We start from the raw sequence: 15,308 nt of genomic DNA on the forward strand, positions 1-15,308 counted from the left end.
TGTCTTCATTCTCGGTGCATCCGCTTTGACCGTGCTTACTGGGCCTGGTCCCTGGCATGTTCTTTGCTCGTTTTTTTTGCCAGACCCATATGCACTTCTTGAGTCCATTGGACTAAAGGAGCATAACTGGCTAGTGTGAGGAGAACCTCTGTGACCCTCCTGTTCACCTATTTGCCAGGCAGCTGGCTCAGAACAGATAGATGCCTTGCTCTTTCTTGTCTTTGAACAATGCAGTTAAAATATAGGACAATATCTTTGGGATTCTGCAAATTTAGTGAAACTAGTCAAAGGGTAAAAAAATTGTCTACTCGATGCAAGGAGATAGAGTCGAAAAGCACTTTAAGCTTTGGCGACTACGACAAATTTGATCGGGAAGACATAATAAGGGTTTGGAGGAAGAATGTCATTCCTTCAAGTAGAAAAATGGTCTATTTACGTCTCCGTGGTCTTATCACATCCACCCTCGACTTGTTAGAAACTCAGGAAATAGAAGCCAGATATTCAGATTAGAAGCAGGAACCACTACTCAGATAACTAAAGTTATTTAATAAAACAACACAAGGTACTCTGGGAATAATACTATCAAAGAAATGGAATTGGGAAGACGGGAGAGCCAAGGGTAGGGAGAGTCGACCAGGGCACGTTTATAGCCCTTTAACACCCCCTTGTGGCCACTTATGAAACTTGATTGCTTCTAGCAGTTGGCAGTAAATTATGGAGGTTTTGGTTGTTAACAGGCATCATTAAAGCACCAGCTGACAGTTTTAATTTCATCATTCCTCAAAATGTTATGCAAAATTTTATCTAGCCAATGCTTTATTATTCTGATATGCATAAATATATTTACTTTTACCTGGGAGAGACAATAAAACGCTTTCCTGGTCTTACCCTGGAGATAGATAAAACCACCTCACCTACTGTTTACAGCAATGTTATTAGAAGGAATTAACTCAAATGTAAACAGAGACATCTGTTTATGGACTCTAGAGAATGGGTGATTAAGAAAGAAAATAATCAAAGCCCTGCTAAATCTAACCTGTTGGAGGACACAATCTGGAGTTTTACACACACACACACACACACACACACACACACACACACACACACACACACTGCATAAAACCTAAGTGTATAAATGCTCTCAGTGTAAGCCACTGTCAAGCTGCTATATATGTGCCTTTTGACTCCCAGGAGGCACCCTCACTTAGAAACTGGCAACGTTCTTTGGGGGGTCACTGCCAGTACTAGGGCTTACTCCCAGTGCTGAGCTTCGAAGACCAATTGGTGCCAGGGATTGAGCTTGGGGCTCTGGCATTCAGGGCATGTATGCCAGGTCTTGGAACTGCCTTTCTGGCTTACATAAATCATCTTTTGGAGGGGGATTGTTTTTTGTGCGGGTGATTAGGGTCACATCTACAGTAGTCAGGGGTGATTCCTGGCTCTGTGCTCAGAAGTGCCCACTGGTGGTGCTGAGAGAACCATGTGCAGTGCTGTGTAGGGAACCAAACTAGAGTTGGCTGCATGCAAGGCAGATGCCTTCCTATACTATCGCTCTGTCAGTTGTTCTTGCTGGGTGCTTTTGTCTTGTTTTGTTTCATTTTGGGAGTCACTCCCAGTTATGCTCAAGACTTACTCCTGGCTCTGCACTCAGGGATCACTCCTGGCAGTGTTCAGTGGGCCATAGGCAGTGCCAGGGATAGAACCTGACTTGACTTGCAAGGCAAATGCCTTACCCACTATACTATCTCTCTAGCCCTTCTAGCAGTCTTTTGTCTAAGAAAAATAGTAACTGGATTCCTTAAAAATTTCTGAAATCCGGGGGCTGGAGCGATAGCACAGCGAGTAGGGCATTTGCCTTGCACACGGCTGACCCAAGTTCAATTCCCAACATCCCCTATAGTCCTCTGAGCACCACCAGGAGTAATTCCTGAGTGTAGAGCCAGGAGTAACCCCTGTGCATCACCGGATATGACCCAAAAAGAAAAAAAATTCTTAAATCCACATCATATGATGAAATCCCATTAGACCATTAGGCCAAAAGTGGGCTAACATGGAAGATCAGTCCTCAGTGATGTACTCAGGGACTTCACTGAGACTGGGAGTGGAGCATAGGTACCAGTACTCAGGAAAGGTCCAAGAGAGCAGTAGCTGACCTGAGAGCCCTCTCGAGGAATTGGAGCTCAAAGAAGGTCAGAAACGCTCTCCAGAAAAGATAAACTCCTCAGGATGGGCAGGAATGGGAAGGACTGGGTGTGGGGCATCTCGAGAGTGCCAGGGGGCATTAGTGTCAGAGGTTTGGATTTTCCAAGTCCCATAAGAGCAGAAAACAGAAGTTGGCTATATTCCCTGGCCCAACAGTACGTTAGAAATCTCCACAATAAAGGTGTGACTGGAAAGTCCTTCCCTCTGCATTCCAAATACAAGTTTGATGAGGAGCCAATGCTAGTGCAAGAAGCAACTATTTGTGTGGTGTGGAGGAGGGGATGCCATGGTCAGCAATGTTTGGGGGCCATATGTGGTGCAGAAAATGAATGGGGTCAGCTGTATGTAAAGCAAAGACCTGAAGACCTGAGATTCCTTCTCCTCCTCCTCCTCCTCCTCCTTCTTCTTCTCCTTCTCCTTCTCCCTCCTCCTCCTCCTCTCCTCCCCCTCCCCTCCCCCTCCCCCTCGTCCTCCCCCTCCCTTCCTCTTCCCCCCTCCCCCTCCAGAAGCTAATCCTAGCTCTGTTCAGAGGGTCATCTTAACAGAGCTCAGGGTGCCCATATGTGGTGCTGGTATTTGAACCAGGGTTAGCTGCATACAAGACAGGTGTCTTACCCACTATACCCACTGGCTCTCTGATCCCTGAGAAGCAAGTTTCTTAAAAAAGGACTTAACCAAAAGCGGGGCATCCTCCATCCTGGCAGGGTCACAGTTTACTTTTACTTGGTTGTTTTGGTGTGTGGTAAGGGAATCCAGGTCCCTAAAGGCGAAGCTCCTGAGCTCCTTGCCTGGCACCTGGCAATTTTGACCCCTTGGGCCCCTGCTGGGCAGAGACTCTTTCAGGCTGATCCTCAAATAAACAACTGCGGATTAGAATGCTCTGGAGAATTGCTCAGTAAAGGAATTTACTGAAACACCGGAATGAGTTAGAAACCCATTTGGTTCCACAGAAGTGGGCTGCAAGAAGTAGGACCCTTTCCCAGATCCTAAGATGCCTCCTTGTCTGCAGAAGCTGCTTTGTCTCCCCAAGTTACAGGTCTCATGGGAAGCACCCAGAGCACCAAGGTCCTGTTACAGGAAGATAGACAGGAAGGGCCCCTGGTGATGAGTTTTTCAGCAAACCATAAAGAAGCCCAAGTACCTAGTCACTAGGCCTGAAGTAGCCCAAGGGCATGGAGACCATGCCCCTTTGAGGAGCTAATACTGAACACCACCCAGATGCAAAAACTTCCTCTCTGGAGCCTAACTCTGTCTCACTCTCCAGCCTCACGTTTCTCTAAACAAAAATATTTCAAATACTTATTTAGATTATATTTAGATTGCTTGAATATTTTTAAATAAAGTATTTGAATATTTTAATTTGGGGGCAGTTGTTTGGGGACCACACCCAGTTGTACCTGTCTCTATGCTTATGGATCACTCCTGATGGGAATCAGGGGATCATACAGATTGCGTTACCTGCTATACTATCTCTTTGGCCCAGATAAATTCTCTTTTTGGGGGGCGAGAGGGGTCATGCCCAGCTGTGCTCAGAGTCAACTCCTGGTTCTGCTCTCAGGATCACTCCTGGCAGGGTCGGGAACGGTATGGGATATCAGGGATCGAACCCAGATTGGCCCCATGTGCAAGGTAAGCACCCTACCTTAGGTACTATCTCTCTACTCCCCAGATTAGCTTTTTTTTTTCTTTTTTTGCTTTTTGGGTCACACCCGGAGATGCACAGGAGTTACTCCTGGCTCATGCACTCAGGAATTACTCCTGTTGGTGATCAGGGGACCATATGGGATGCTGGAAATTGAACCCAGGTCAGACGTGCAAGGCAAATGCTCTACCCTCTGTGCTATTGCTCCAGCCCCCGGATTAGCTATTTTTATAGTAGTAGTTGTTGCTTTGGTTTGGGGGCCACACTTAGCAATGCTCAGGGATTACTCCTGGTTCTGCTCTCAAGTATTATTCCTAGTGGTACTTGGGGGACTATATGGAATTTCTTGGGATGAAACCTGGGTCAGTCCTCATGCAAGGCAAGAAGACTGCCTGCAGTATTATTGTTGTGGCCCCACGTTGTTGTTTTTAATGAAACTATGTTACTTCGCTGTTCATTTCCTCCTGAAATTTATTTCTAAAAGAGAAGGTTCGAGAAACCTGAGGTTAGGACTGAGGTTATGGCTGAGGTTAGGATTGATTTTCCTTCTCTTGCAAAGAGCATCTTTTCGCTCCAACTGGAGTCCAGAGATTCCTGAAAACTGGGGTGATAGGGAGCTGTTCACATGCCATGTATATCTACTGAAACTTGCTGTCTCATGCAGCTGATAAGATGCAAGCAGGCAGATCGAGCAGGAAATTGTGGTCAGTTTTTCCAGTCCTGGCTCTCACCCTTTCAGTCATTTCCCAGGGTAATCAGGGAGCAGTAGCACTCAGTCTCTCCAGGTACTATCTCTCTTCCTCCCACTGAAGTCATCTGCAACATAATTGGTGAGTGAGCCAAGGAGGAAGAACTATAATGGTCCTTCACATCCACATTCATCCAGGTTCCTGACAACAGTGTTAGTCCTAAAAGTTTTACTGAGATGTAACTCAAAGATCACATAATTGGACTATCTAAATCGTAGGAGCCAGTGGGCCTTATTAAGTTCATGAGAATGCACAGCCCTCACCACTGTCAGTTTTAGAGCATTTCCATCACCCTCAACAAAGCCCTCCTCCCCATCAGCAGTCACTCTTTGCTTGTGTTTTCTCCTTGCAGATACGTCTCACATGTAAGCTCGTAGTTCTCACATGTAAATCTTTGGTTCCCTTTTAGCTAAGTTTGTGCATTGGTATAAGGTAGGGATGATGAGTCATTCTTTTACAGATGAAACTGTATGTTTCCAACAAAATTAGGAATAAACCTTTAGATAAGAATCCTTGTCTTACTCTCCCCTCTGCCCATCCTTCACAGGTACCCAGGGAATATCCAGTGGTTCCATCATGAGTTGTTGAAAATGTCATTCTTTTCCCCACTCAATGGCCTTGCACCCTCTGAAAATCATCTGGTCATTTGTAAGAGCTTATTTCTGGATTATCTCCATTGATCTGCTGCCTATTCTTATTTGGAATAAAGAGAAGTAGACAGTTTAAGTGTTTGCCACACTTAAAACAACATAATTATAGTTTTATACTTAGTTTTGAAGTTGGGAAGAATGAGCCCTTCAGCTTGGTTCTATTTTCAACACCATTTGGGTTGGTCTTGCTGGGACTGGGTTACATACATTAAGATGTCTCTCTAGGTGGGAAGTATCCTTTGGCCTTCCAGGTTGGAGGCTGTCTTGGGCACAGGCCTCTCTTAGAGACCTTGTGGGGAGAACTTGCCCTCACAGTGTCTCCCTGCTCATCAGCATCCCAGTTTCATCCTTATCATGAGAACTAAAGAAAGTGCCCCCAGCAAACAGGCCACATTTGGTAAGAAGAGTGTTTTCAGCTGAAAGCAAATAACTGGTATAACTGGTATCCTCCTGCCTTCCTCTTAGTTACCAAAATGCAGGACATTTTGAAGGTGTCCCCTGCCCTCTCTGTCAGAAAGGACAGATTAGCCTCTGGAGTCAACCCCATACCCTGACCAGCCTGGTGAAAGGGTCAGAGGTATCCACACAGCATATCTGACTTGCCAGTCCGCTTGTGTCCTTGGTTTTCACAAATGCTTGTTCTCCCACAATCTGCTGCTCCTTAGAAACTCAGTTCTTTTCTCTGTTTTCTTGTCATTTCTCTCAAAATTTTGTTTTTTGCTAAGATGCTACATGTAAAATCAACCCAGAAGGAGTTGACAGCTGAACTCAACAAACCAGCAAACTCCTCTAGGCATGAGATGTTAATGCAAAGGATGTTTTTATTCCTTTGTCTTGTCCATCACCAAAAACCTGAAAGAGGAAGAAAACAAGTAGGAAACTCCTTAATGTGAAGTCTTTCTTTAGATTTATAGAATAGATACATCTGAGCATGTTTGGGACCCACCAATCTGCAAATAGACTTTCCTGACCTGGGGAGATAGTTCAATGGACTGGAGCCCATGTTTTTCATGTTGGAATCCTGGGTAGGATTCCCATCATAGGGTGGCCCCCAAACACTTCCAAGAGTGATTCCCTGAGGTCACCTAAAGCACCTTAAAACAGAAAAAATAATATATCTATCTGTGGAGTCAGAAAGATATTGAGGGGTTAAGGCACGGGCCTTGCATGTAGCTGAAGCTGGTTCTATCCGTGACACCACGTGGTCCTCTGACTATCACCAGGAGCACAGAGCTGGGATTTTCCAACCAGAAAAAAAAAAAAAACAGATACAAAACAAACCCCACTCACCCATTCACCCACCCACCCATAGGCCTTCTGTTCTTTTCCCCTGCTTGTTCCTGTTTATGAATGGTGCACGTAAGATGGTCCTTTAGAATCTTCTGTATCTATCCAACTGGCTTTCTAATTTCTTTCTCTATTGGTTATCATATTTCCTCTTTGATCCCTTCCCCATCCCTGAAGGGCAGTGGGACTTTACCTTTGAGGTTACACAGGGATTAAAGTTCTCACCATCCCTTTGAGTTATTCATTACTAATACCTATGGGTATTCATGATACACATGCCTATAATTTTATTCTCTTACTAGTCTGTCTACCTTTTGCCAAACTAATTTATAAATATGCTGGCAGTGAGCCTTTGAGGAAAAAAGGAAAACTTCTCTTCAATACTCTCAAAGGGGCTGGAAAGCTAGTAAGTACAGTGGGTAAGATACCTTGTACATGACTGGCCAGGGTTTGATCCCTGGCATCCCATATGGTCCCCTGAGCCACACCAGGAGTGATCTCTGAGCACAGAGATAGGAGTGAGCCCTGAGCATTGCCAGATATAATTCGAAAACAAAACAAAACAATATCTTTGGGTCAGAGATGTAGCTCAGCAATGGAAACCGTGTTTCTTACACATAATGAGGCCCTAAGTTCAAGCAAACATGCACACACACACACACACACACACACACACACACACACACACACTTACCTCTATCAAATATCTTAATCAACTTAGACATTCACACACCAGTGAGTGAGTGTCTAGCTCAGGTTAGAGTAAGTCTAACTCTAGCCTGAACTAGAATCTGCCTCTCACAACCAAATGCCCGAGAGCAGCATTTTAGCCAAGATAATCCAGAATAACTGCCTTTGTGTGACTGAGATTCCCACCATGATTGACTTAGGGAAGAGACAACTTTTTTTTGAAAATTATATTTTTGGGCTCATTTTCCTTGCTGACAGCCTGAGTTCTATAACGATTTCTTAATGCAAAGGTGGCAAACTTTTTTTCTGCAACTAATACTTGTGAACATTTCGGGCTTGCTGTCAACAAGGACTAGAGTTTAGCTACTCTGCTCTGCCATTGGATCACAGTGTGAGTCTAGCTGTCACTCCAGGAAACTTGACTTAGGGACATGGAAGTTTCTTTTCTTTCCTTTTCTTTTTTTATTGAATCACCGTGAGATACAGTTACAAAGCTTTCATGTTTGAGTTCAGTCATACAATGATCAAACACCCATCCCTCCACCAGTGCACATTCTCCACCACCAATGTCCCCAGTATCTCCACCTTTTCAGCCCTCCCCCTGCCTCTATTGCAGACAATTTCCCCCATACTTTCACTCTGCTTTTGGGCATTATGGTTTGCAATATAGATACCGAGAGGCTATCACGTTTGGTCCTTTATCTACTTTCAGCACACATCTCCTATCCCAATGACCCCTCCAACCATCATTGATTTGGTGATCCCTTCTCTATTCCAGCTGCCTTCTCCCCCAGCTCATGTGATAGGCTTCCAACTATGGAGCAACATTCCTGGCCCTTGTATCTACTGTCCTTGGGGGGATACAGAAGTTTCAACTGCACAGACTTCTCTGCGTGTCCCAGAATACTACTCTTCTTTTGATTTTCATCCTTGATCATTGAAAATTGGAAAAGCGGTCTTTTAAAGGTTCCTGGCCATTGGGGCTGGAGAGATAGTATAGTGGTTAGGGCATTTGTCTTAAATGCAGCCGACTGGGTTTAATACCCAGCACCACTTATGATCCCCTGAACCCCACCAGGAGAAAACCTTGAGCACTACCAGGTGTGACACCAAAAAGCCAAAACCAAACAAACAAAAATCCTGGCCATGTAAAAAGTTCCAGATAGAATTTGGTCTGAAGTCTCGACGTTGAGACCCTCATTTAATGTGACACAGAAAGCTGGGAAAGATGGTAAAATGATTAAGGCACTTGCCTTGCATGTGGCTGACACCATTTTCATCCCTACCACACAGAGTTTTGCCAGGGGTCACTCCTGAGTGCCAAAGTAATATGGCATGGGACTCATGCTGCTGACAGAAAATCACACAGTGAATATAGCAACTTTGGTTTGTGGCTTATTCCAGAGAAATAAAATCACAAATTTACTGAATTATTTCTGGCCCCTGCAGAACCACAATTCACCCCCAGGTACAGCAGCTTCACCCGAAGACCCCCAAAATGACAAAAAGTAGTTCAATAACTGGATTAAAAACTGTTTAAAGAGACATTTCCAAAACAGGCAGGGGAAGAAGCTGGAATTAGAGTAGGCAAGAGTTTGAAGGTTGTTTGCATCTAAGGCCAGGAGTTCATTCTGAGTCATAATTCTGTCCAGTGTGGAGAGGGAGAAGCAATAAACCGCATAGAGAATCCCTCTTTGGCATGTTAGTCTCGATGTCACTAGGCCTTTTAGCCAAAAGGTCTGGATTCTGTCCAGGCTCTGCTGTCAGGGAACACTGCCACCAGAAGAGTCTCCAAATGCCGGCAGCTGGGCCTCAGTCCTGGATTACCTTGTTAGGCTATGTGATTTAGGTAGATGACTATGTCCCAAACTTTCATTTCTCATTCATAGAATGGAGATGATGATGACAACAACCTCGCTCTGATGACCAGGATTCAGCACATCACAAGCATTTGGAAAATGTCCATTTTTATGATTATCTCTCTAAGGAGAAAATAGTGCTCATGTCAACTTTATATGGAAATCAATGAGGAGCAGGCAATAAAATGTGAAAGAACTAAAGTGACATTTCAGTGTTTGTTTTACAAGTAGGAAGTGTAGAATCCAGGGATTAAATAAATTTATAGGCCCATGGTAGGTCCCAGCAGTCCCTGGGTTACTGATATACTTTTAGAGAACAAAACTTAGAGTTTTGATCTTGATTGGCTTAATCTCAGTGCAGCAGTTATGATGTCTTTTCTTTTTCTTAATTCCTTTCTTTTTTTATTATTTTTTTAGGAGGTTGATATTTAGGGCTGAATTTAGTGGTACTCTGGGGCTATTTCTGGCTCTACGCTCAGGAGTAAGCCCTGTCATGCTCAGAGGAAATTGCTAGGCCAGGCATAGACCTGGAGTTGACTGCATGCAATGGAAGTGCGCTGAAACTTCTACTTTCTCTCCTGCCCTCTTTTATGCCTTTGGATTGATTACAAGGCAACATTCTGCCTCTGAGCTATCTCTTTGTCTCTGGTCCATTCATGCTGTTCATCTTTAGTATTTTCTTCCTCCACTTTCTTTGTTATATCCTTTTTATAACTTCTAAAGTTAGATGGACACTTGGCTCATTTAATTTCTAACTTGGTTTTCTCCCCTTTGTACTGATTTATCTTTAATATAATTTCAGGGGTATAACTCAACATGTCTTTACGTGACTAGACCTCACGCCACCCACTCAAGTTACAGTGTCATTCTACCACCAAAGAGACCTCCGTCCCCCCTTTTCCCACCTTCAACTCTTTTCCACTTTGGGGACCACCATAGTCTGGGAGTTGGTTCATTGTTTTTTTTCAGTTTATTTGCTTTAGCTGTTTATATTTTACATATAAATAAAACAAACTATCAAGTAACTGTCTTTCACCTCCTAATTATTTTATTAAGCGCAATTGGCTCATTAGTTTCTTCTCTTCTTTTCCGTCATAAGCACTTAAGGATATAGATTTCTCACATGCGGTTCATGAGTTTTGATATTTAGTGTTTTCATTATTATCTACTTAGAAATAAATTTTTGTTTCCTTTCACTCTGGTGTTTGTGACTCCTTGGGCGAGGGGAGCTCTTTGGTCTGCCCATTCTGCTCAAACCTGCAGAAATATGTGTCCCTCTGGCAGTTGGAATCACCTTCATTGACCGCACCAAATTCTTTTTTGAATATCAAATTTGCATATCTCAAATGTCAACTTCTCTTGAAGACAACATTTTTCTTTGCTTTCTCATCATCCTCTTTCTCTGTTACTTAGAGAGGTATCTGGACCTTACTTTTTGTATGTGTTGTTTAGTTTTGAGGCCACGCCCAGCCATGTTCAGGGCTACTGGAGTCTCTGCTCCATGGGTCATTCCCAGTGGCACTAGGGGGACCATATGGCGCCATGCAAAGGCATGCACTCAGCCCATTGGGACATCTCTCTGGCCCCAACCCTGTGTTTTTCAATTTTTTACATTCCATTCATATTGAGGTATCGTAATTCTTGATAGTATTGAAACCACTCTTGGATACTTGCAGTACTGCAGAATCAGTCTCTTCATCGTTGGGTAAGATCCTTCTGCACTGTCTCACAGTCCCTCCCCCACCCTTAGCTTCCCAGATTCCAGTTCTATAGACTGTGTTGCTCAATTTTTTTCCACTTGGAACCTTCCTTTGATTCTTTGTACTCTACATATGAACGAGAATTTCTAGTATTTATTTTCACTCTCTGACTCACTTCACTTAGCATGATACCCTCCAAACCCATCAAGTTGAAGAAAACTGCAAGATCTCATGTTTTCTCAATGCTGAGTAGCATTCCATTGTATCTATGCCAAGGTTTCTTTACCCACACATCTATTGGGACTTGGGTGGTTTTTATTCTACTAAGAAAATAGGTAAAAAGTCATTGTTTTAATTTTTTATTGTATCGTAGGTTTGTAGCACTGTCCTCCCGTTGTTCATCGATTTGCTCAAGCGGGCCCAGTAACGTCTTCATTGTGAGACTCGTTACTGTGTTTGGCATATCAAATATGTCACGGGTAGCTTGCCAGGCTTTGTCGTGCGGGCGAGATACTCTCGGTAGCTTTCTGGGCTCTCCGAGAGGGGTGGAGGAATTGAACCCGGCTCGGCCGGGCCGGTTGTGCGCAATGCAAACAACCTACCGCTGTGCTATCGCTCCAACCCAGCGTAGGTATACCATAGAGTTAATACTTATGGTCTTGGTATACAAAGTTACGGTATCATACTGGGCGCTTGAGTTCTTAACTCTTAAATACGCAGGTAATTTAGTAGTTTTACTAGTTGGGGGAAAACAAATACCTGCAGTGTCTGTATTTTCCCAGTAGATGGTGCTATTGACCTGTTTAAGACCACCCTGCTCTTTCATACAGAATCTAATTTCTGTTGTAGAATTCTAATTTCTCATAGCTGAATTTGTGTTTGTATTTGTTATTTTTGTTGTGGCTTCTTTCTCTTTTTTTATCGTTTAAAGTTTTGTTTTTTATTGAATCATTGTGAGTTACAAAATTATAAAGATTGAGTTTCAGGTTTAGAGTGTTCCTACACCAGTCTTTTCACTAGTGTCTATTACCCTCCCACCAATGTCCCCAGTTTCCTTTGGCCCCGAGTCTGCCTCTGGCAGGTACAGTTCCCCTAGAAGATTGCTCTAGCATTCCCTTCCCTAACTTATTCCCCCCGACTAGTGGCAAGCTTCCAACAGAAGAGCTGTCAGGCCTCCGGATCCCACATGCTAAGCTATAACCTTCCCATTGCTGATGTCAGAGGTGAAGATGGGCGCAACTTCCTCTGCAATGTCTGGGAAAGTCTGTCTTCTCCACTGCTGTCATGCCTGACAACCAGTTTTCAGCTGACAGTGGAAAAGGTCCAGCTCTGCCAGCGGGGATCTCTCCTGAAGCTCCAGGAAAGGGAAAGTGAGGGCCCTACACTCCATTTCATAGAGGAGGAACCTGACACAGGGCAGACTTGCCCCAAGTTTCAGGCCCCTGTGTGACCAGTAGGTGACACCCGAACCTCCCTGTGGTTTCCTGACCTCCAGGAAGCTGTTTAGTCAGTCTGGCCTCTCTCTTGGGTTAGGTGTATTGAGTCGTTTTTCTCTGGGTCTTTGTTGTTTTTCCAGGAGGTGATGTTTGAGGTGGGTTGGAGCGATGGCACAGCGGGTAGGGTGCTTGCCTTGCACGCAGCCGACCTGGACGACCCAGGTTCGATTCCTCCACCCCCGCAAGCTACTGAGCATATCTCACCCGCTCGGCAAAGCCTGGCAAGCTACCTGTGACGTATTCAATATGCCAAACACAGTAACAACAAGTCTCAGAATGGAGACGTTACTGGGCCCGCTCGAGCAAATCGATGAACAACGGGAGGACAGTGACAGTGACAGTGATGTTTGAGGCAGGTGCGGGAATGGGTGTGTGTCTGTGTTGATTAGAGTCAGCTGACTTGAAAGAGTGTCAGTCCCTAAAACAGAGTATTTGTGAAAGACACTGAGGGTGTTCTAGCCAGGTCTGGGAGGGGTGCGTGCTGGGGGAGAGAGAGACAGTGTGGCCGAGAGGGAATTTATCTATGCTGGATTCCACAAACTTTCTGGTCTAGTAATTTGGACAGTCAAGTTGGGGATTCCTCTGCTTGGGTTCTGAAAGATTTTGCAGAGAGGAAAAAAAACAGATACTAAAGGGAAAGTCAGGCTGAAACGAGGGGTTATTGGAAGAAAGTACTCCTGCGTGAAGTTCACAGATCTCTAAAGAGATTAATGAACTTGTTCCCAATCTGTGTATTAGGGCAGATTTATAGGGATGTAAAGGAGGTCTGGGGTGGGGGAGGCACACGCGTTTAACTCGGTACCAGGCCCTGTTTCTGCCTGATAAGAGGGTTGGCTGATGTCAGAGCCTGTCAGATTAGGGTCATTGCATGAGTTCCAAGACTTCTGGGCTGTGTCTTCGGGTGCTTTCCAGCGGTTTCAAGGTGCCCCTGACCCTGAGCCTGCCAGGGCTGACCCAACAGATTCCAAATACTTTCTCTCTCTCTCTCTCTTCTCTCTCTCTCTCTCTCTCTCTCTCTCTCTCTCTCTCTCTCTCTCTCTCTCTCCCTTTTCCTTTCTGTTTGTGACGCTGGCACCCCAGGGCCTCACAGAGGGAACACATCCCTTTCTTTCTTCCTTTTGCTGACCAAGTCAGTCCCTTTTCCCAGCTGTCCCCTGAACAGCTGCATTTCTCACTGTAAATTACTCTGTGAGTCTTTGGTGGTTTGAGGTGGTGGGGTGCAGCACACACCAGCACCCCTGTGCCTGCTTTCGTTCCCATGGAAGCCCAAAGTTGCACAAGTGAGGATGTCCCTGACCCCCCCAACCCAAACTTCATGCCAGGCCCCCTGGGCATGACTGGCTGTTATCCATAACCATTTCCCTCCACATCTCTTTTGTCCGCTTTTGAAGAGAGGATGAATGCTGTTCCATGCAACTGTGCCAGAGGGGAGCTGACCCTCACAAGCCCTGGAGGGTGGTCCCAGCACTATCCTTTTGAACATTGCCCTCCACTGACAGTGGAAAGGAAGCCATAAGCCGTTGGTCTGCACCTTGGAGCCCACCAAGTCAAGCACGGATTCAGGCAGGCCTTATTCATGGGGCTGCATGGCTGGGAATCAACACTACAGAAGGATCTCGAAGAATGCCTGGAGGCATGAAGACATAAAAATAGACTTTTCCTAAGTACAATGTTCCATTCAGGGAGCCAAGCCAACTTCTCCCAGAGGCTTTGGATAAAGGTCACCAAACCTCCACCGTGCTCACACAGACGCACACACTCACACTCTCACACTCACACATGCACACATCAACACACATACTTATACACCCCTCCAACATGCACACACATGGACACATACCACACACATGTGTACTTGCACACATTCATACACTCACAACACATACATATATGCATACCCACCTCACATGCACACACCCCTCACATGAACACAACACGTGCTCGCATGTATGTGCACTGCACATACATGCTTGTATTCACACAACACACAGTTGAACAAATTGGGATCATGCCCCCACCCATGAAGTCCATCTTCTTTCTGAGGGATGCGGGTGACCATAGCAAGTGCCTCTCCAGCCACCCCCACACAGGCACTGCTCACGGGCGCCCTCTCTGGAGAGAGAAGGAATCAGCAGCACAGAGGGTCCCCAGGAACCCGCATCTCCCCTGTAGACCCCCCAGCACCCCCTGCCCGCTGCCTCCCACACGTGCTGCCTGTCTCTGCCGGTGCTGCTCCTGCTCAGGCCTAGACTCAGTGTGCCCCGGAAGGACCAAGGGAGGAACAGAAACTGGTGGACAACCCTGCTCATCCCCCCAGCTTCTTTACTTCTGGGTCTCTCAGAGGGCCCAGTGAAGGGGTCCCGTTGCCTGTGCTTGCCTCTCAGTGTACCCCGTATTGGCATCCATATTTTCTGACCAATGCCCCCTCGCCCTGACCAGGCTATTTGGAATCATTTTTCAAGTGTGCTATTTGCACCCAAATTCTAATTTCAGCATCTGTCGTTGGAGAAACTCAAACTAACGGTTTAGCTCTTCCCCTCAGCAGGAGTGCACTTTTCAGGTTGGCTTTCCTCCAGGTGGGCTCAGAGAGGTTCTTCACTACAGGACAAAGCCCGTGCGAGAACAAGTCCAGGGAGCAGCAGGGGCCTAAACAGCCCGGTCTTCTCCAGGGAGCAGCTGCTCCACCCAATGGACAGCCAGACCGAGCTACGACGACTATCCAGTATTACCACATCATCTCTTTGAATTTTATTTAATTAATTTATTTGAGGGCTGGAGTGATAGCACAGCGGGTAGGGTGTTTGCCTTGCACGTGGCCAACATGGCTGACCCGAGTTTGATTCCTCCGCCCCTCTCGGAGAGCCCAGAAAGCTACCGAGAGGATCTTGCCTGCATGGTAACGCCTGGCAAGCTCCCTGTGACGTATTCAATATGCCAAACACAGTAACAAGTCTCACAATGTTACTGGGCCCGCTCGAGCAAATCGATGAACAACGGAAGAACAGTGTGATACAGTGTGTGAATGTATTTGAA

This window comes from Sorex fumeus, unplaced genomic scaffold (genome assembly GCF_029834395.1).
Source record: "Sorex fumeus unplaced genomic scaffold, SorFum_2.1 ptg000072l, whole genome shotgun sequence".
NCBI lineage: Eukaryota > Metazoa > Chordata > Mammalia > Eulipotyphla > Soricidae > Sorex > Sorex fumeus.